Below are 20,595 nucleotides of genomic sequence, written 5' to 3'. Positions count from 1 at the left end.
GTTATCCTATTCAAATTAATCTAAGAGGGGCACCATTAAAGTGTTGGATATAGAGAGACCCTTGAATTAACTCCATCAGTAGTTATCATTAACCGTTATAGTGTTAATACTATCAACAATATAATCACTTTGACTATATTCTCATTCTGAACAGTTGTCGAGCTCTGGAACCTCAAGAACCCAATCACTCGCAAATTAACTCAATGCCACAAATAATTAATTTAAGGTTTTATTTACTAGACTAAATAAGTTGGAAAATTAGGTAGTTAAAGATACAATATAAAAGCAGGGTATAACAGGATACAACACAGTTACTGAAGTGAGAATCTCCACAGGTCAATATGAATGAACTCCCGTACTCAACTCATGCAAAACAACAGAACATTCAAGTCATTCTCAAAAACACTGTGAAAGTAACGTTACAAAATGTGGGAAAAGTCAAGGGGTCTGAATACTTTCCGAATGCACTGTAACAGGCAAGGTACCACTGCTACACCACTACTATTTGTGTGCCACTGACGATGGATACAATACTACAATCTAAAGTCATCTTCATTGTTAATTCAAAGGAGGCTTTAGCCTACCTACCATTGTAGATTTCCTGTTCCTTTGAAGAGACTGTTTGTATTACTTGTACACATTATTGGTGCTGTCATCAACACACGCCATTAATAAAAGCATTGGACAAACACAGTGATTAAACAAAACAATGAGACAGACTTTTATTTTGTATCCCAATGCAACGGCTGAGCCTTCAGATGCTGCCTTGGTATTTCTGTTGATATGGCAGGTACCCCTCCTTTTGTCTTTACACTAGGTGGAGACTGATGTAGAGTCAGGCAGAAAGGATTTAGGGAGGTTCCTCATGTAATATATGAAGACTGAGAGGACATGGTCAGGGCAGAATAGTTGCATACCATAGTTCACAACCACCAGGAGATGGATAGTAACGAGATGAGTGCGGTTGATGAGGCTACTAAGGATATTAAGGACAGGAGTGAACGGCCCAAGTGGGACAACAAGGTCCAATATCTGCTGACTTGTATAGGTTTTGCTGTGGGTCTGGATAATGTCTGGAGATTCCCTTACTTGTGTCAGATCTATGGAGGAGGTAACAGTCCTTCATCTACAGTATGACGTCTAGAAGAACACTACAGTGTATTTATGTTTCTATTGGTGGTGAGCTGAACAGTGTTGTAGCTGAGACCACCTTATTCAAGTCAGACTCAAGACTGAGATCAAAGCTATTGAAGTCCAAATCACGACCAGAGCAAGACGAGTCAAATTCAAGACCATCAAATATTTGGGATTTAAAAAACAAAACAGAGACCATCAAAAATGGTCTTAACTCAAGATGGCGCCGGAGAAGATGGCTGCCGTTTTACAGCCCTCTAACCAATTGTACTATTATGTGTGTTTTGTCGCGTTATTTGTAATTTATTCTGTAATGTTTCTGCCACCGTCTCTTATGACCAAAAAGAGCTTCTGGATATCAGGACAGCAATTACTCACCTCGTATTGGACAAAGATTTGTTCTTCAACGAGTCAGACGCGAAGGATATTCTACAGACACCCGACAAGGCCCAAATCCCCGTCATTCACATGAGAAAGAGACAGAGATATCGTGGAGGTAGGTTGGGGTGCCTTGTAAGGATCTGACGGCGAGCGAGTAAACTGCCTTTTCCATCAATCCTATTAGCCAATGTTCAATCATTTGAAAATAAATTGGACGACCTAAGATTAAGATTATCCTACCAACGGGACATTAAAAACTGTAATATCTTATGTTTCACCGAGTCGTGGCTGAACGACGACATGGATAACATACAGCTGGCGGGATATAATAATAATAATAATAATAATATGCCATTTAGCAGACGCTTTTATCCAAAGCGACTTACAGTCATGTGTGCATACATTTTTGTGTATGGGTGGTCCCGGGGATCGAACCCACTACCTTGGCATTACAAGCGCCGTGCTCTACCAGCTGAGCTTTGGCAGGATAGAACGGCTGACTCCGGTAAGACAAGGGGTGGCGGTCTGTGTATATTTGTAAACAACAGCTGGTGCAGAAAATCTAATACTAAGGAAGTCTCAAGGTTTTTCTCACCTGAGGTAGAGTATCTCATTACATTTACATTTAAGTCATTTAGCGACTTACAAATTGGTGCATTCACCCTATAGCCAGTGGGTTAACCACTTTACAATTTATTTTTTATTTTTTTTATTTTATTTTTTGGGGGGGGTAGAAGGATTATCTCATGATAAGCTGTAGACCACACTATTCACCAAGAGAGTTTTCATCTATATTTTTCGTAGCTGTCTATTTACCACCACAAACCGATTCTGGCACTAAGATTGCACTCAATGAGCTGTATAAGTAAACAGGAAAACGCCTAACCAGAGACAGCGCTCCTAGTGGCCGGGGACTTTAACGAAGGGAAACTTAAATTCGTTCTACCTAATTTCTACCAGCTCGTTAAATGTGCAACCAGAGGGAAAAAAAATCTAGACCACCTTTACTCCACACACAGAAACGTGTACAAAGCTCTCCCTCGCCCTCCATTTGGCAAATCTGACCATAACTCTATCCTCCTGATTCCTACTTATAAGCAAAAACTAAAGCAGGAAGCACCAGTGACTCGGTTAATAAGGAAGTGGTCAGATGACGCAGATGCTAAGCTACAGGACTGTTTTGCTAGCACAGACTGGAATATGTTCCGGGATTCTTCCGATAGCACCAACAAACTATCATGGTCCAAACACACCAAGACAGTCGTAAAGATGGCACCACAAAACCTATTCCCCTTCAGGAAACTGAAAAGATTTGGCATGGTTCCTCAGATCCTCAAAGTTATAGAGCTGCACCATCAAGAGCATCCTGACTGGTTGCATCACCGCCTGGTATGGCAACTGCTCGGCCTCCGACCGCAAGGCACTACAGAGGGTATTGCGTACGGCCCAGTATATCACTGGGGCCAAGCTTCCTGCCATCCAGGACCTCTATACCAGGCGGTGTCAGAGGAAGGCCCTCAAAATTGTCAAAGACTCCAGCCACCCTACCCCCTCTTTTACACTGCTGCTACTCTGTTTATTATCTATGCATGACTATGCATAGTCACTTTAACTCTACACACATGTACATATTACCTCAATTACCTCAACTACCCGGTGCCCCCGCACATTGACTCTGTACCGGTACCCCCTGTATATAGCCTCGCTAAAGTTATTTTATTTTACTGCTGCTCTTGAATTTTTATTTTTTTAACTTATCTATTTTTTACATAACACTTGATAATTAGATCTCAAACAGGGCAGTGAGATGGAAAATATCCTACTGTTAGAGCACATTGTTTAGCTTGTTTTGTTTGGCACTTAACTTAACCGTCACCGTAATATTTGATGTTAGTCCTACCTATCATTGACCCACTGTAGAAATACTATCAGGATGGTTCAAGATCATGCCATTTTGATAACCTGACTGTGATGTTATACAGTCGTGGTCAAAAGTTTTGCTGCCTCAGTTTTTATGATGGCAATTTGCATATACTCCAGAATGTTATGAAGAGTGATCAGATGAATTGCAATTAATAGCAAAGTCCCTCTTTGCCATAAAAATGAACTTAATCCCTAAAAAACATTTCCACTGCATTTCAGCCCTGCCACAAAAGGACCAGCTGACATCATGTCAGTGATTCTCTCGTTAACACAGGTGAGAGTGTTGACGAGGACAAGGCTGGAGATCACTCTGTCATGCTGATTGAGTTAGAATAACAGACTGGAAGCTTTAAAAGGAGGGTGGTGCTTGAAATCATTGTTCTTCCTCTGTTAACCATGGTTACCTGCAAGGAAACACATAACATCATCATTGCTTTGCACAAAAAGGGCTTCACAGGCAAGGATATTGCTGCTAGTAAGATTGCACCTAAATCAACCACTTATCGGATCATCAAGAACTTCAAGGAGAGAGGTTCAATTGTTGTGAAGAAGGCTTCAGGGCGCCCAAGAAAGTCCAGCAAGCGCCAGGACCGTCTCCTAAAGTTGATTCAGCTGTGGGATCAGGGCACCACCAGTGCAGAGCTTGCTCAGGAATGGCAGCAGGCAGGTGTGAGTGCATCTGCACGCACAGTGTGTCAGCTTCCTGCCTCCTGTTTGTCTCCGGGCCTCTAGAGGTCATCTGTGTTCCCCTCTGCCTTAGTTCTTCCTCGTGTGTGTCAGCTTCCTGCCTCCTGTTTGTCTCCGGGCCTCTAGAGGTCATCTGTGTTCCCCTCTGCCTTAGTTCTTCCTCATGTGTCCTAATTAGCTTGATCCAGGTCACCTGTGCCTTGTTTCCCCTTGTGTATTTTAGCTGTGTGTTTTCCCCTTGTTTCTCACTTGGTTATTGCGTCCTGACTATGTGTCTCCTGCTTTGTCCCACCGTGTCTGTCCTAGTAAGTTGTTCAAAGTTATCTTTAGTTTGTTTTTCTCCCCTCGTGGAGTTGTTTTGTTTTGCCTCCTGTTTTGGAACATTAAATCTACTTGCCTGGAGTATTGCCTTGGGTGTTTCATTTGGGTCCTACAACACCTCCTCTGTGGCTAAGGGGTAGTACCCCCAGCTCTCCACATCTGAGACCGGAGTTTCTAGCCCGGGTTGTGACAGAATAACCAAGTCAATCATGGACCCAGAAACACTCAGTTCCCCGGACCTGTTGGCGGTGATCACTCGACATGAGGCTTCTTTCCAGCGCCATGAAGCCGTTCTCAGCCGACAAGAGGAGCTGATGGCTAGTCATTCTCAACTCCTGGCCGAAATGATGAGTTCCCTCCGCCAGCTCTTTGAACACCTCCCTGGTCCTCTCCCTTCCCCCAGGTCACCCCCAGTGACGACAGGTCGTCTCGGTTGGCGGAGCCCCGACTACCACCTCCCAAGCCCTTTTCTGGGGATCCAAGCTCTTGCCAGGGTTTCCTCACCCAATGCTCCCTCACCTTCGAGCTCCAACCCTCAAGTTTTCCCACAGACCGTTCCAAGATTGCCTACATCATTACCCTTCTTTCAGACAAGGCGCTCGCCTGGGCTTCTGCGGTGTGGCAGTCCCAGGAGGCCTGTTGTGACTCCCACGCTGCATTTGTAGAAGAGTTCAAGCGGGTGTTCGATCATCCTGTCAGTGGGCGGGAGGCTTCCAGCGCCTACTGTCTCTCCGTCAGGGGCCCCGAAGCACGGCAGATTTTGCCATTGATTTCCGGACCATAGCAGCAAGGAGCGGATGGAATGATGAAGCGCTGAGGGTCTGCTTTCAGGGAGGGTTATCTGAGCCCCTTCAAGATGAGTTAGCCACCCGAGAACCAGCTGGTGATCTCGAGTCCCTCATAGCCTTGGCCATCCGCCTGGACAATCGTCTAAGAGAGCGGAGAACGGCTCGCCGTCAGGTGTCTCATTCCCAAGTTCCTCTGAGCAGCTCTGTTTCTCCTGTTTGGACTCCGTCATTCAGAGCTTCCCCGGCTCCTGAACTGCTCCAGGATTCCCCGGAGAGCATGCAGTTAGGCCGTTCCAGGCTTTCTCCCAACGAAAGGGAACGTCACATGAGGGAACGTCGGTGCCTCTACTGCGGGGTTGCCGGCCACTTCCGCTCCACTTGCCCCGAGCTTTCGGGAAACGCCTGTCCCCGCCCAGCTACAGGAGGGCTGTGATGGGGAGAGTTAGAGCGCCTCCTACTAACGCTGTCCTGGCTATTCCAGCCACTCTGTCCTGGGGGGGCCACCAGCATCGGGTCCAGGCTATGATCGATTCCGGTGCCGCAGGTGATTTCCTGGATGTAACCTTGGCTAAGGAACTTAAGATCCCTACCCAACTACTTCCTCAACCCCAGGCAGTTACAGCCTTAGATGGCAGACCTCTGGAACCAGGAAAGGTTACCGAGGCGACTCAGTCCCTGCGACTTACCATCTCTCAACACCAGCAGGAGGAGACCTTCTATCTCATTGACTCTCCCGAGTATCCTATTATCCTGGGTCACCCTTGGCTATGCAGACATAATCCCCAGATCGACTGGCCTACGGGCACCATTCTAAGCTGGGGTCCCGCCTGCCAACTCACCTGCATGCTTCAGAGTCCCTCAGCCCCTAGTACCCAGTTTCAAGAGTCTGTTGACGTCTCCCGAGTCCCCAGTGTTTACCATCGGTTCAAGGCAGTGTTCAGCAAGGCCCGGGCTACTTCCTTACCGCCTCATCGCACGTATGACTGTGCCATTGATCTACTCCCTGGGTGCTGCCCTCCTAGAGGTCGGATCTTTTCCTTGTCCTCCCCCGAGCACGCAGCTATGGACACCTACATTAAGGAGTCCTTGGCAGCCGGTCTCATCTATGCCTCTACTTCCCCGGCTGGGGCGGGCTTCTTTTGTTGAAAAGAAAGACGGGGGTCTTAGGCCTTGTATTGATTACCGGGGACTCAACAAGATCACGGTTCGGAATCGATACCCCCCTTCCTCTCATGGCCACTGCTTTTGAGCTGCTTCAAGGGGCTTCCATTTTTACTAAGCTGGATCTCCGCAATGCTTACCATCTCGTGCGGATCCGGCAAGGAGACGAATGGAAGACGGCGTTCAACACGCCCACGGGGCACTATGAATATCGGGTGATGCCGTTCGGGCTCACCAATGCCCCCTCAGTATTCCAAGCCCTGATTAATGATGTTCTCCGGGATATGCTTAATCTGTTCGTCTTCGTGTACCTGGACGATATCCTCATCTTCTCGAGGTCACTGAAGGAGCATGAGGGGCATGTTAGCAGGGTTCTCCAGAGGCTCCTTGACAATCACCTCTACGTTAAGCCTGAGAAGTGTGAATTTCATGTTTCTCAGACTCAGTTTCTCGGGTTTATTGTCACTCCCGGGCACCTAGAGATGGATCCCAAGAAGGTCAAGGCGGTCCACGATTGGCCCACACCTGCCACGGTCAAGGAGGTTCAACGGTTCATTGGCTTTTCTAACTTCTATCGGAAGTTCATTAAGAATTTCAGCTCGGTGGTAGCCCCCTTGACGACGCTTACCAAGGGAGGAGGGACCAAGATTCACTGGGGTCCGGAAGCAGCAGGGGCCTTCGAGGATCTCAAGCGCCGCTTCACGTCTGCTCCGATTCTGGTGACCCCTGACCCAGAGAGACCTTTCGTGGTGGAGGTGGACGCCTCAGAGGTGGGGGGTGGGAGCCGTCCTGTCACAGAGGGGTGCGGATGGGAGATTACACCCTTGTGCCTTCATGTCTCGCCGCCTGTCTGAGGCCGAGCGCAACTACCACGTGGGGGATCTAGAGTTGCTTGCGGTAAAACTGGCATTGGAAGAGTGGCGCCATTGGCTTGAGGGGCTCAGCACCCTTTCCAGGTTCTCACAGACCACAAGAACCTGGAATATCTCCAACAGGCTAAGCGGATGAACCCTCGGCAAGCACGATGGTCCCTTTTCTTTAATCGATTCCAGTTCCTCCTGACTTACCGACCTGGCACCAAGAACGTCAAGCCGGATGCTCTGTCTCGAGTCTATTCTCCCGAGTTACAAGAGAAGCCCTTGGCATCGATTATTCCGAGGTCTAGGATCGTCGCACCTCTTCAGTGGGAACTAGAAAGAGGGTACGAAGCTCTTGTCCAGGAGCCCGATCCAGGCGGTGGTCCTGCCGGTCGCCTGTACGTTCCTCTCTCTGTTCGGGGCCGCGTCTTGCAGTGGGGTCATGAGTCGCCCTTGACATGCCATCCAGGCAGTGCTCGCACACTGGAGTTCCTCCGACGGCGGTTTTGGTGGCCGTCCATCAAGAAGGACATGCAGGTCTATGTTGAGGCCTGCCCTGTGTGCAACCAGGGAAAGTCGACACGCCAGCGACCCCAGGGACTGCTCCATCCCTTACCTGTTCCTCGAAGGCCATGGTCACACCTTTCTCTGGACTTTGTTACGGGACTTCCTCTATCCCAGGGCAACACCGTCATCCTAGTGGTGGTGAGACCGGTTCTCTAAGGCTGCCCGGTTTATTCCCCTGCCCAAGCTGCCCTCGGCTAAGGAGACTGCTGAGCTCCTCATGAACCATGTCTTCCGGATATTTGGTATTCCCCTGAGCGTGGTCTCTGACCGAGGTCCCCAATTCTCGTCCCGGTTTTGGGGGCCTTCTGCAGGCTTGTTGGGGCCACAGCCAGCCTATCGTCGGGGTTCCATCCAGAGTCTAATGGCCAAACGGAACGGATTAATCAGGATCTGGAGACCACCCTGCGGTGTATGGCGGCCAGTAATCCCACGTCTTGGGCCACCTATATCATTTGGGCTGAATATGCCCACAACACCCTCCAGTCCTCAGCCACCGGATTGTCCCCCTTCGAATGCCAGTTCGGTTACAACCCTCCATTGTTTCCAGAGGAGGAGGCGCAAGTTGGTGTTCCCTCGGCCCAGCGCTTTGTCCAACGCTGTAGGCGGACCTGGAAGAAGGCCAGGCGTGCCCTCCTTCGGACCTCCCAGAGATACCAAAGTCAGGCTAATCGCCACCGCCGGACGGCCCCTAGTTTCCGAGCTGGTCAGAGAGTTTGGTTGGCCACAAAGAACCTGCCCCTCCAGGTCGAATCCAGGAAGCTTTCCCAGAGATACATCGGGCCTTTCCGCATTGCTAGAAAGGTTAACCCTGTGTCGTATCGTTTGGTTCTCCCTCGCTCCCTTAGAGTTAACCCCACTTTCCATGTTTCACTCCTTAAACCTGTCTTGTCTTCTCCCTTTGCCCCCCCACGCAGACCCCCGCCACCTCCCAGGATCATTGACGGCCAGCCAGCCTACACAGTCCGCCGGATACTGGACTCCAGGAGGGTCCAGAACTCTCTGCAGTATCTGGTGGACTGGGAGGGCTACGGGCCGGAGGAGCGCTCCTGGGTTCCAGCCAGGGACATCCTGGACCCAGGTTTGATCCGAGATTTTCGCACCCTGGGGCCAGGGTGTTCTGGAAGGAACGTCAGGAGTCGTTCCTAGAGGAGGGGTCCTGTCAGCTTCCTGCCTCCTGTTTGTCTCCGGGCCTCTAGAGGTCATCTGTGTTCCCCTCTGCCTTAGTTCTTCCTCGTGTGTGTCAGCTTCCTGCCTCCTGTTTGTCTCCGGGCCTCTAGAGGTCACCTGTGTTCCCCTCTGCCTTAGTTCTTCCTCATGTGTCCTAATTAGCTTGATCCAGGTCACCTGTGCCTTGTTTCCCCTTGTGTATTTTAGCTGTGTGTTTTCCCCTTGTTTCTCACTTGGTTATTGCGTCCTGACTATGTGTCTCCTGCTTTGTCCCACCGTGTCTGTCCTAGTAAGTTGTTCAAAGTTATCTTTAGTTTTGTTTTTCTCCCCTCGTGGAGTTGTTTTGTTTTGCCTCCTGTTTTGGAACATTAAATCTACTTGCCTGGAGTATTGCCTTGGGTGTTTCATTTGGGTCCTACAACACCTCCTCTGTGGCTAAGGGGTAGTACCCCCAGCTCTCCACATCTGAGACCGGAGTTTCTAGCCCGGGTTGTGACACAGTGAGGCGAAGACTTTTGGAGGATGGCCTGGTGTCAAGAAGGGCAATGAGGAAGCCACTTCTCTCCAGGAAAAACATCAGGGACAGACTGATATTCTGCAAAAGGTACAGGGATTGGACTGCTGAGGACTGGGGTAAAGTCATTTTCTCTGATGAATCCCCTTTCCGATTGTTTGGGGCATCCGGAAATAAGCTTGTCCGGAGAAGACAAGGTGAGCGCTACCATCAGTCCTGTGTCGTGCCAACAGTAAAGCATCCTGAGACCATTCATGTGTGGAGTTGCTTCTCAGCCAAGGGAGTGGGCTCACTCACAATTTTGCCTAAGAACACAGCCATGAATAAAGAATGGTACCAACACATCCTCCGAGAGCAACTTCTCCCAACCAGCCAAGAACAGTTTGATGACGAACAATGCCTTTTCCAGCATGATGGAGCACCTTGCCATAAGGCAAAAGTGATAACTAAGTGGCTCGGGAACAAAACATTGAAATTTTGGGTCCATGGTCAGGAAACTCCCCAGACCTTAATCCCATTGAGAACTTGTGGTCGATCCTCAAGAGGCGGGTGGACATAACAAAAACGCACAAATTCTGACAAACTCCAAGCATTGATTATGCAAGAATGGGCTGCCATCAGTCAGGATGTGGCCCAGAAGTTAATTGACAGCATGCCAGGGCGGATTGCAGAGGTCTTGAAAAAGAAGGGTCAACTCTGCAAATATTGACTCTTTGCATAAACTTAATGTAATTGTCAATAAAAGCCTTTGACACTTATGGAATGCTTGTAATTATACTTCAGTATACCATAGTAACATCTGACAAAAATATCTAAAAGCACTGAAGCAGCAAACTTTGTGAAGACCAATACTTGTGTCATTCTTAAAACTTTGACCACGACTGTACAGTGGACAAGTACAGTATCCAGCGCTCAGCTCCTAAAAGTGAGTATCTATTGTGAGAAATTAGTGTTGCAAAAATCCGATAACTTTCCAGAAATTGCCAGGTTTTCCAGAAATCCTGGTTGGAAGACTTCTGGAATCAGGAGGGAATAAGCAGGAGATCCGTGAATCCTCCAACCAGGATTTCTGGAAAACCTGGTAATTTTGGGATAATTACCAACATTTTGCAACCCTATGTATATAGCTTCTTACTTTCTGGTGTTCTTATTTCTTATTTTTATTTCTCGTGTTTTTGTTCTACCTTGTAATTTTTTTGTACTACATTGATGTTGATCACTACATTGTTGGGTTTAGAGCTTGCAAGAAAGGCATTTCATTGTACTTGTGCATGTGACATTAAAACTTGAAACTTGATCTACAGTAATATCCCTAAAATAAATACTTATGTAAATCCAAAACCCTTCTCACGTGTCTCAGTACTGTAGTCTTAACTGTCAAGATAAGACCGATCATATACAGTGACTTATCTGGTAAATCTAACAATTAAACAAGCAGTGTTCCCTGACGACTGGAAATCTGCTGTCATAACACCAATGTTCAAGGCTAGAGATCCAACTGATGTGGCCAATTATAGGCCCATCAGCATTCTGCCAATCATATCCAAGGTGGTAGAAAACGTGGTGGCCAACCAATTAATAGCCCACCTAAACTCAGTTCACTCTCCATCCAATGCAGTTTGGTTTCAGGACACATCATTCAACCGAAACGGCAAACTGCTTCTTTGTCGAGGAAATAAAGTCCAAACTTGACAAAGGTGGAGTTGTGGGAGCTGTTTTCTTAAATTTAAAGGAAGTGTTCGACACAGTGAACCACAATGTGCTGCTATCCAAACTGTCAACCCACAACCTATCAGCTAGCACAAACACCCATCAGCCTGAGGTAACTGTAAAGGGACAGAGGATCGAGTTGGTGTCACATTTTAAATACTTTAATTATTGACTAACCTTTCCTTCCAAAAACAAAAAAAAACAAGTATATGGAACAGCAAAACGCAACCTGGTAAATTTCAAATTGATCATAAACCAAATGTCAACAAATGCTGCTAAACAAGTACATGTACTCATTTATTTTATCCCGTCTCTCGTACTGTGTCACAACCTGGTCACAAGCTAGTATCACAGCAATGAAACCACTTCAAAAGCTCTATAAATAGAAAAACCAAACACTTATCACCACTGCAATGTCATTAAGAAATACAACCTACTGAGCTTTGACAGTTTCTTATGCCTTGCCAACACTTCTCTGCTGTTTAAGGTCACTCATGACCTTGCCCCACCACCTCTTAAGCAGTTTGTTACATATTGCAAGGACAATACCAGGACAACAAGAGCTTCAACCAGAGGGGACTGCTCAACTCAGTTTAGGTCCACTAAATTTGTCCAGACAGCATTTTCAGTCAGAGCTTCTAGATTATGGAATAACCTGCCAACCAGTGTGAGAGAGTAAAATACCTTTGCTAGCTTCAAGGCAAACCTGAAGAAGTGGCTGAAGGCAAACCAGTCATGTGAACGGTAAGATATTCCCACTCTTAAGATGTCAGATACTGTAGGACCAAGGGACATTTAAACTCTGACGTAAAATTAGCATGTTATTGTCTATTGTATATTTTTGATAATTATATATATTTTCATTATTATTTATATATCGATATATAGTACCAGTCAAAAGTTTGGACACACCTACTCATTCAAGGGTTTTTCTTTATTTGTACTATTTTTTACATTGTAGAATAATAGTGAAGACATCAAAACTATGAAATAACACATATGGAATCATGTAGTAACCAAAAAAGTGTTAAACAAATCAAAATATATTTTATATTTGAGATTCTTCAAATAGCCACCCTTTGCCTTGATGACAGCTTTGGACACTCTTGGCATTCTCTCAACCAGCTTCACCTGGAATGTTTTTCCAACAGTTTTGAAGGAGTTCCCACATGCTTTTCCTTCACTCTGCGGTCCGACTCATCCCAAACCATCTCAATTGGGTTGAGGTCGGGGGATTGTGGAGGCCAGGTCATCTGATGCAGAACTCCATCACTCTCCTTCTTGGTCAAATAGCCCTTCCACAGCTTGGAGGTGTGTTCGGTCATTGTCCTGTTGAAAAACAAATGATAGTCCCACTAAGCCCAAACCAGATGGGATGGCATATCGCTGCAGAATGCTGTGGTAGCCATGCTGGTTAAGTGTTCCTTGAATTCTAAATAAATCACAGACAGTGTCACCAGCAAAGCACCCCCACAACATAGCATCTCCTCCTCCATGCTTTACGGTGAGAACTACACATGCGGAGATCATCCGTTCACCCACACCATGTCTCACAAAGACACGGCGGTTGGAACCAAAAATCTCAAATTTGGACTCCAGACCAAAGGACAAATTTCCAACGGTCTAATGTCCATTGCTCGTGTTTCTTGGCCCAAGCAGGTCTCTTGTTCTTATTAGTGTCCTTTAGTAGTGGTTTCTTTGCAGCAATTCGACCATGAAGGCCTGATTCACACAGTTCCCTCTGAACAGTTGATGTTGAGATGTGTCTGTGACTTGAACTCTGTGAAGCATTTATTTGGGCTGCAATTTCTGAGGCTGGTAACTCTAATGAACTTATCCTCTGCAGCGGAGGTAACTCTGGGTCTTCCATTCCTGTGACGGTCCTCATGAGGGCCAGTTTCATCATAGCGCTTGATGGTTTTTGTGACTGCACTTGAAGAAACTTTAAAAGTTCTTGAAATGTTCCGTATTGACTGACTTTCATGTCTTAAAGTAATGATGGACTGTCGTTTCTCTTTGCTTATTTGAGCTGTCTTGCCATAATATGGACTTGGTCTTTTACCAAATAGGGCTATCTTCTCTACCCCCCCTACCTTGTCACAACACAACTGATTGGCTCAAACGCATTAAGAAGGAAATACATTCCAAAAATTAACTTTGAAGAAAGCACACATGTTAATTGAAATGCATTCCAGGTGACTACCTCATGAAGCTGTTTGAGAGAATACCAAGAGTGTGCAAAGCTGTCATCAAGGCAAAGGGTGGCTATTTGAAGAATCTCAAATATTAAATATATTTGACTTGGTTAACACTTTTTTGGTTACTACATGATTCCATGTGTTATTTCATAGTTTTGATGTCTTCACTATTATTCTACAATGTAGAAAATTGTAAAAATAAAGAAAAACCGTTGAATGAGTAGGTGTGTCCAAACTTTTGACTGGTAGTGTATATATATATTAATTGTGTGTTATATTGTAGGATTGTATTGATGTATTGATGTATTGATGTTGATTGTTTTCTGTCCAGGGACTACAGATGAAAATTAGCTGTCTTGCTAAATCTGGTGCAATGGCATGTTGTACATGATCCCTGACAAATAAACATATAAATAATAACATTACTAGTGCTATTCTGACTAAAAGTTAACTCTGCTTTCAAAGGTGCTTTCCTGATCCCTTATCTCATTGCCTTGGTGTTTGAGGGCCTTCACCTGCTGCATTTGGAGCTGGCCATTGGACAGAGGCTCCGTATGGGAAGCATTGGAGTTTGGAACTCAATCACACCCTATCTAGGAGGAGTAGGTGGGCTGGTTTGGCATCAAGGAAATCCAGATCTGAAATAGTTACATGTGTAATAATTCCATGTGTACTGTTACTAACAGTTTGGAAATGTGATGGTTTGTTGGAAATATCTGAGAAATTGTATTTTATAGGTTTCATGGATGCAAAATTCATTAATAAGCAATCTTCCAACCAAGATTTCTGGAAAACCTGGGAATTTTCTAAATGTACTCGAATTTTGCAACCCTAGTTACAATCATCTACTTTTCATGCTGAGAATTTAACTTCCCTTCTTTCCCATTGAATTGTTCCCACTCACCTTATGGGCTTCAGTGGAGACAGAGGTTCTGCTGGCCTGGGGGTCTGAATCATGGACTATCTCTGTGCACAGGTGTGGCCTCCATGATAGTGTGCTTCCTGGTGGGGCTGTTCTACAACACCAAACTGGCCTGGGTCCTCTGGCACTTCTTCCACTCGTTCCAAAATCCACTACCCTGGAGGGACTGTCCTGTTAACCAAAACCTCACAGGTATTTAATACTCTATTCAAGTCAATATTTTTCAGCCATTCAATAGTTATCAAGTAATTTTAGGTTGAGAGTTCTTTAGAAAGTGGATGGATGACCATTCAAATCAATATTTTTCAGCCATTCAATAGTTATCGTAGTTTGAGGGTTCTTTAGAAAGTGGACTTAAGACTCTTTATTGTAGACAAACACTGGATGGAGACCGATTACTATTTTGCAGATTTAATAATGAACTAACCATATTCACAGCCATACATTAACTCAACCACTTCCTGTTCCCTTCCAACAATTAACCAACATCTGACCAATCAGAATAGAGCACGTAGTTGCTAGGTAGATAATCAATTACCATTCCAATTATATATTTTAGAACTACACAACATTGACTTAGAAAACAATAATATTTATCATAAAATATTTATACTGTATCAAATGTAATGTATTGAATCAGAATCTCTTACAAAAACCATATGTATGCAAAATGACTTTCTAAAACATCTTTATAGCCATTTCTGTCACTTTGATTATGCAGGTTATGTGAGCGAATGTGAGAAGAGCACAGCAGTGAACTACTTTTGGTATTGGAAAACACTGAACATAACACCCAATATTGAGACCAGCGGGTCCTTGCAATTGTGGCTGGTGATGTGCCTGGCCACAGATTGGTGTATCGTCTATGTCTGCTTCATTCGTGGCATTGAGACCACTGGAAAGGTTTGTTATCATCTCTGACATTTCCTAGAAACTAGTGCTGGGCACCAATATCAATAATTCAATATTATATCAAGATTGTTTGATATCTATATGGTTTATTCTTTCTGTTAACCTACACTGTTATGTAAAAAAAAGAAATAGCATACATGACTGTTCCTGCATGCACAAAACCCTCTCACAGATCTTCTCACAGGATGTAAATGAACATGCTTCATTGGCTGCTGATGGCCCATTAACATCTGATGGGCTTCCGTGTGTATTCAAACTGGTTGTCTAGGTTCCCATTGGGCAGTCAGCAAGCAGCTGGCCCAATGGGCAGTCAGCAAGCAGTTGTCTGGACTTCACAAAGCCTTGGAAGTGAACAGAAAAATCTACATTCACACAGTTGCAATGTTATTTTTACTGCTAGAAACCATCTTTATTGTACAGATGTCTCCCCCTCAATAATAACTAAAAGGAAAGTTATTGAACAACATTTCCGGAACATAATGAATGTTACCGCTGTATATGTTGACATAAATCAACCAGTTATACTCTTCATCACCAATAATGTGAATGTATACTTTTCTAAATGCTACCAAGAAAGGTTGGGACTTTGTATCTGTTTTCTGTGTTTTTTTTGTAAAGGCAGTGTATGTGACAGCCACATTCCCATACCTTGTGCTAACCATCTTTCTGATCCGAGCCATGATCCTGCCAGGAGCAACTGATGGTCTGGTATATCTGTTCACTTCAAATGTGAGAGAAACTTTACACAGCATCCTTATGAACACATTGTGTAGTTCTGATGGCTGATATTAGGAGGAAACATGTTTTATTTATTAGGCCTACCACCTCCAGGGAGGTAGAGAGGAACGGTCCTCCTCAACATTCTGAGAAAACAATTCAAAATAAAACATCCTCATTGTAAAGCCACTGTCCTGCAGTATATCAGTTATTTCCGGTAACTATTTTGAATCTCATCTCTTGGCAGTGGGAAACACTGAAGAATCCTAAGGTGTGGTTGGATGCTGCCACTCAACTCTTCTTCTCCCTGTCACTGGCCTTTGGAGGCCTCTTTGCGTTCTCCAGTTACAATCCTCAGAAGTAAGAGCACCTACATTCATCACACATGACAGTGACTGTCCTACAATATGTAAACAACAACGGAAAACAATTGAAAATATCGCTCAATTGTTTGTGACTAAAACATTTGTATTGTATTCTTCCTTCAGGAATAATTGTGAACGTGAAGCTGTTATAGTGGGATGTGTCCTGATACCCTGATGAAGACAGCTTGTCTGTCGAATCGTTGTTTATCAGGTTATTAAATTATTGCATCTGAGCTCCTAGAGTGTGAGGCTCTCCTCCTTTATCAAGTGTTCTACTCCGTTAGCCAGCACCTCTCCTAAACAGGTGTTCTACTCCATTAGCCAGCACCTCTCCTAAACAGGTGTTCTACTCCGTTAGCCAGCACCTCGCCTAAACAGGTGTTCTACTCCGTTAGCCAGCACCTCTCCTAAACAGGTGTTCTACTCCATTAGCCAGCACCTCTCCTAAACAGGTGTTCTACTCCGTTAGCCAGCACCTCTCCTAAACAGGTGTTCTACTCCGTTAGCCAGCACCTCTCCTAAACAGGTGTTCTACTCCATTAGCCAGCACCTCTCCTAAACAGGTGTTCTACTCCATTAGCCAGCACCTCTCCTAAACAGGTGTTCTACTCCATTAGCCAGCACCTCTCCTAAACAGGTGTTCTACTCCGTTAGCCAGCACCTCTCCTAAACAGGTGTTCTACTCCGTTAGCCAGCACCTCTCCTAAACAGGTGTTCTACTCCGTTAGCCAGCACCTCTCCTAAACAGGTGTTCTACTCCATTAGCCAGCACCTCTCCTAAACAGGTGTTCTACTCCATTAGTCAGCACCTCTCCTAAACAGGTGTTCTACTCCATTAGCCAGCACCTCTCCTAAACAGGTGTTCTACTCCATTAGCCAGCACCTCTCCTAAACAGGTGTTCTACTCCATTAGCCAGCATCTCGCCTAAACAGGTGTGCATTTCTTTCGCCTCCAGATTATAGTGGGATGTGCCAACAGCTTTACATCTACGCATCCATTCCTATTTTTGCCATCCTTGGATTCAAGGCGAATGCTAACCTCAATGACTGTGTTATCGGATATGTCTCAGTATTTTGTTAATCAATGCAGGCTTGGACATTTATATACATTTTTGTTTTATTGCAATTGGCTTGGTACATTTTTATAATGATTTTTATACATGCACTTCTACAGGAATATTATGGCCTTGACAAATGCATTCAATATTGGAGATGAGAATATAACAGCTGAAAACTATAAAGACTGGCTGACCCACCTGAATGAGACCGACCAGTCGGAAGATGCTAACCTCAACTTGAAGACGTGCAATCTTCAAACCTTGCTTGACCAGGTGCAACCAAAAGTTCCCCATGGGGATAATAAAGTCATTATGTTATCATATTTTGTTTACGAAAAACTGTTTAAGACTGTGTCTATCTCACCCTCTCTCTTCTCGCTCCCTCTGTGTTTGTGTGTGTGTGTTTGTGTTGCCTGCGTGTATCTGTGTGTGTGTGTGTGCCTGTGTGTGTTGTGTTGCCTGCGTGTGTGTGTGTGTTCCTGTCTCTTACCTGTAGAGTGCCTCAGGGACAGGACTGGCCTTCATAGTGTTCACAGAGGCAGTGATAAAGGTATGGGCGGTTCTTCATCATGCTCTTCTGCCTGGGCCTGTCCTCCATGTTTAGCAATCTAGAAGGGGTCCTCAAACCACTGCTGGACCTGAAAATGGTGCCCTCGTGGATGCCTAAAGAAATCTTCACAGGTAAACAATAATATGTAGTTTGAGGGTTCTTTGGAAGGTGGATGGATGACTCTTTATATAGACAAACACTGGATGGAGATTATTTAGCAGATTTAATGATGAACTGACTACATTTACAGTCATACATCAATTCAACTAATTTCTGTTCTCCTCCAACAATGAAATTACATCTGTCCAATCAGAATAGCGCAAAGTAGTTGCTAGGTATATATTAGCATTCCACACACGCTTTCACAGACTTGAAACAATTTCTACACAATGTTCTCAGCCTAGCAAAGGGTTGTGAATGCTACACTCTTTTCGTGAAAATAGATTATTCTTCTCGTCTAAAAACATGCATTTTTCTGGCTACTCTAACTAGGCTGTAGACATACCATTCAAGCTCCTACAGACTCCAAAACATTCTACCCAATGTTCCCAGCTATTCTAATATCTGGTGGCCTAGCTGGTAGTGGTCTGGCTGGTCATGGCCTGGCTAGTCTAGCGGTAATGCTGGTGTTGCCATAAGTTTCAAATCTGGTCTAAACTGCCCTTTGACACAAACTCTCTCTAGCTTTCCCAACTTTCATCCTCTCTCTCTCTCTATCTGTTTAATAAAGTCAGAAAATACTTTCAAATATACATTTTTAAAAAACTGTCATGGATAATAATGTATTTGTCTGTTTGTTTTCTTAGGGTTGATGTGCCTCACCTCCTTCACTGTGGCACTGATCTTTACCATGGGCTCAGGAAACTACTGGCTGGAGATCTTCAACATGTCACGAATTCCGCCGAGGCTGCTCCTCCTCCTTGTTCGGGCAGGCTTCGGCGTTCGTCGTCCCCGGAGTACTAGCTGCTACCGTTTGATGTTCTCTGTGTTTGTTTGGTTTTGTCTGTTTGGTGCACCTGTGTCTTATCCTGTCCTGATTATGTCACCTATACGTTTCCTTTGGTTTTGTTTGTAGTTGTGTGTTGTTGTACGCCTGTCCGTTGAGGTTTTGGATTTTGCATTCTTGTTATTAAGTGTATTGACGCACTGTTTGCGCATCGCTTATGTTTAGTGTTTTACGCACTGTTTTGCGTATCGCTCGCCTCCGTTATTTGAGGCCCTTTATTTTGTATTGTCATTTGCTGACAAGTAAAGTCTGTTTGGACTAAGCTTCTGTGTCCTGCGCCTGACTCCAACCCCACATCCACCTCAAAACACTGACACAACAGCTATGTAGGATCCCTGCCTCTACTCATCATAGCCTTCTTTGAGATAATCGCTGTGGTTTACATCTATGGGATAAACAACTTAGTACTACTTCATAATTTTTTTTTCATCTATAAATTATCTCACTTGTGAACAAGCTCAATCTCAAGTGCAAAGATAACAAAATAGTACTAAACCTTTGTTTTTCTTTCTGAAACTCATCTGAGAATGTTTCTATGTTCTCAGGTTCAGTGATGACATAGAGCGGATGACGGGGCGAAGGCCTAACATTTTCTGGCAGGCCAAGTGGAGAGTGATCAGCCCTCTGATGCTGCTGGTGGTCTTCCTGGCTTATGTGATAGTCTAGGCTGAAACTCTACCCACTTACACTGCATGGAACCCTGACTATGTAAGAGACAGATTTTGTTGCATGTTGATTCATGTTGCAATGTTGCATCACTTCAGGCTGAAGTAGGACAAGATACAGATATGAATAAATTATTATATTACTTATTGTTTAATCCAGTCATTTTACATCCAGTAAATTGATGCAAATGAGATATATTTTTAGATGAACTGGGTAAAACACATCCTCTCCTTTCCATAGGTCCACTTCCCCATGGCTGAGGTGCAGCCCTATCCCCGCTGGGTGTTTGCTATCTGTGTGGCGCTGTCTGCTCTACCCTGTGTCTCCATCCCTCTAGTGGCCCTCTACAGATCCACCCTCTTCCTGAAGAAACGGATCATGGACAGAGGCAATCACAATCCCCTTTGAGAATTACACTTAAGTTCGGAGACATGTAGAAACGTGAAGAAGAAAACTTTATCCATATCAGACAGAAATGTGTCTTCTGCTGTACCCAACCCCTCTGATACACACACACACACACACACACACACACACACACACACACACACACACACACACACAAAACACACACACACACACACAAAACACACACACACAAAACACACACACACACACACACATTCCCGAAAGGGTACTTGGTGGTCAATTCAGTGTCATAATTTTTACCTGCACTGTACATTAAAACAACACTCACTATCATAATCTTTCATTATTGAATGACCTTCTCTTTTTCAAAACATAATTACTTTTTGCTACATAGGTCAGATGGGCAATGATATTGATACAATTTATAGGTTAATATTAAGTAAATAAACCTTATTCAATTGATATGATTCAACAGTGTTTGAGCACTATTTTTTACTCCCACAGCTTCCTGCTTTTTGTATGGCATATGTGGCTTGTTATTGGTGAGACTGATGCAAGAGGACCAGTAGCCAGCCAAGTTCATCACTGCACAGTGATATCCATATGGAAAAACAGAGGCAGA

At 44.8% G+C, this 20,595-nt stretch overlaps 1 pseudogene; it reads left to right on the top strand.

Annotated features, from left to right (window-relative positions):
- The first annotated feature begins 939 nt into the window (after positions 1–939).
- On the top strand, positions 940–20,012 carry LOC121585848 (annotated as a pseudogene).
- The last annotated feature ends 583 nt before the right edge of the window (positions 20,013–20,595 follow it).

The sequence above is a fragment of the Coregonus clupeaformis genome, chromosome 17 (assembly GCF_020615455.1).
Source record: "Coregonus clupeaformis isolate EN_2021a chromosome 17, ASM2061545v1, whole genome shotgun sequence".
Lineage (NCBI taxonomy): Eukaryota > Metazoa > Chordata > Actinopteri > Salmoniformes > Salmonidae > Coregonus > Coregonus clupeaformis.
This window is presented reverse-complemented; position numbering and strand designations above follow the sequence as displayed.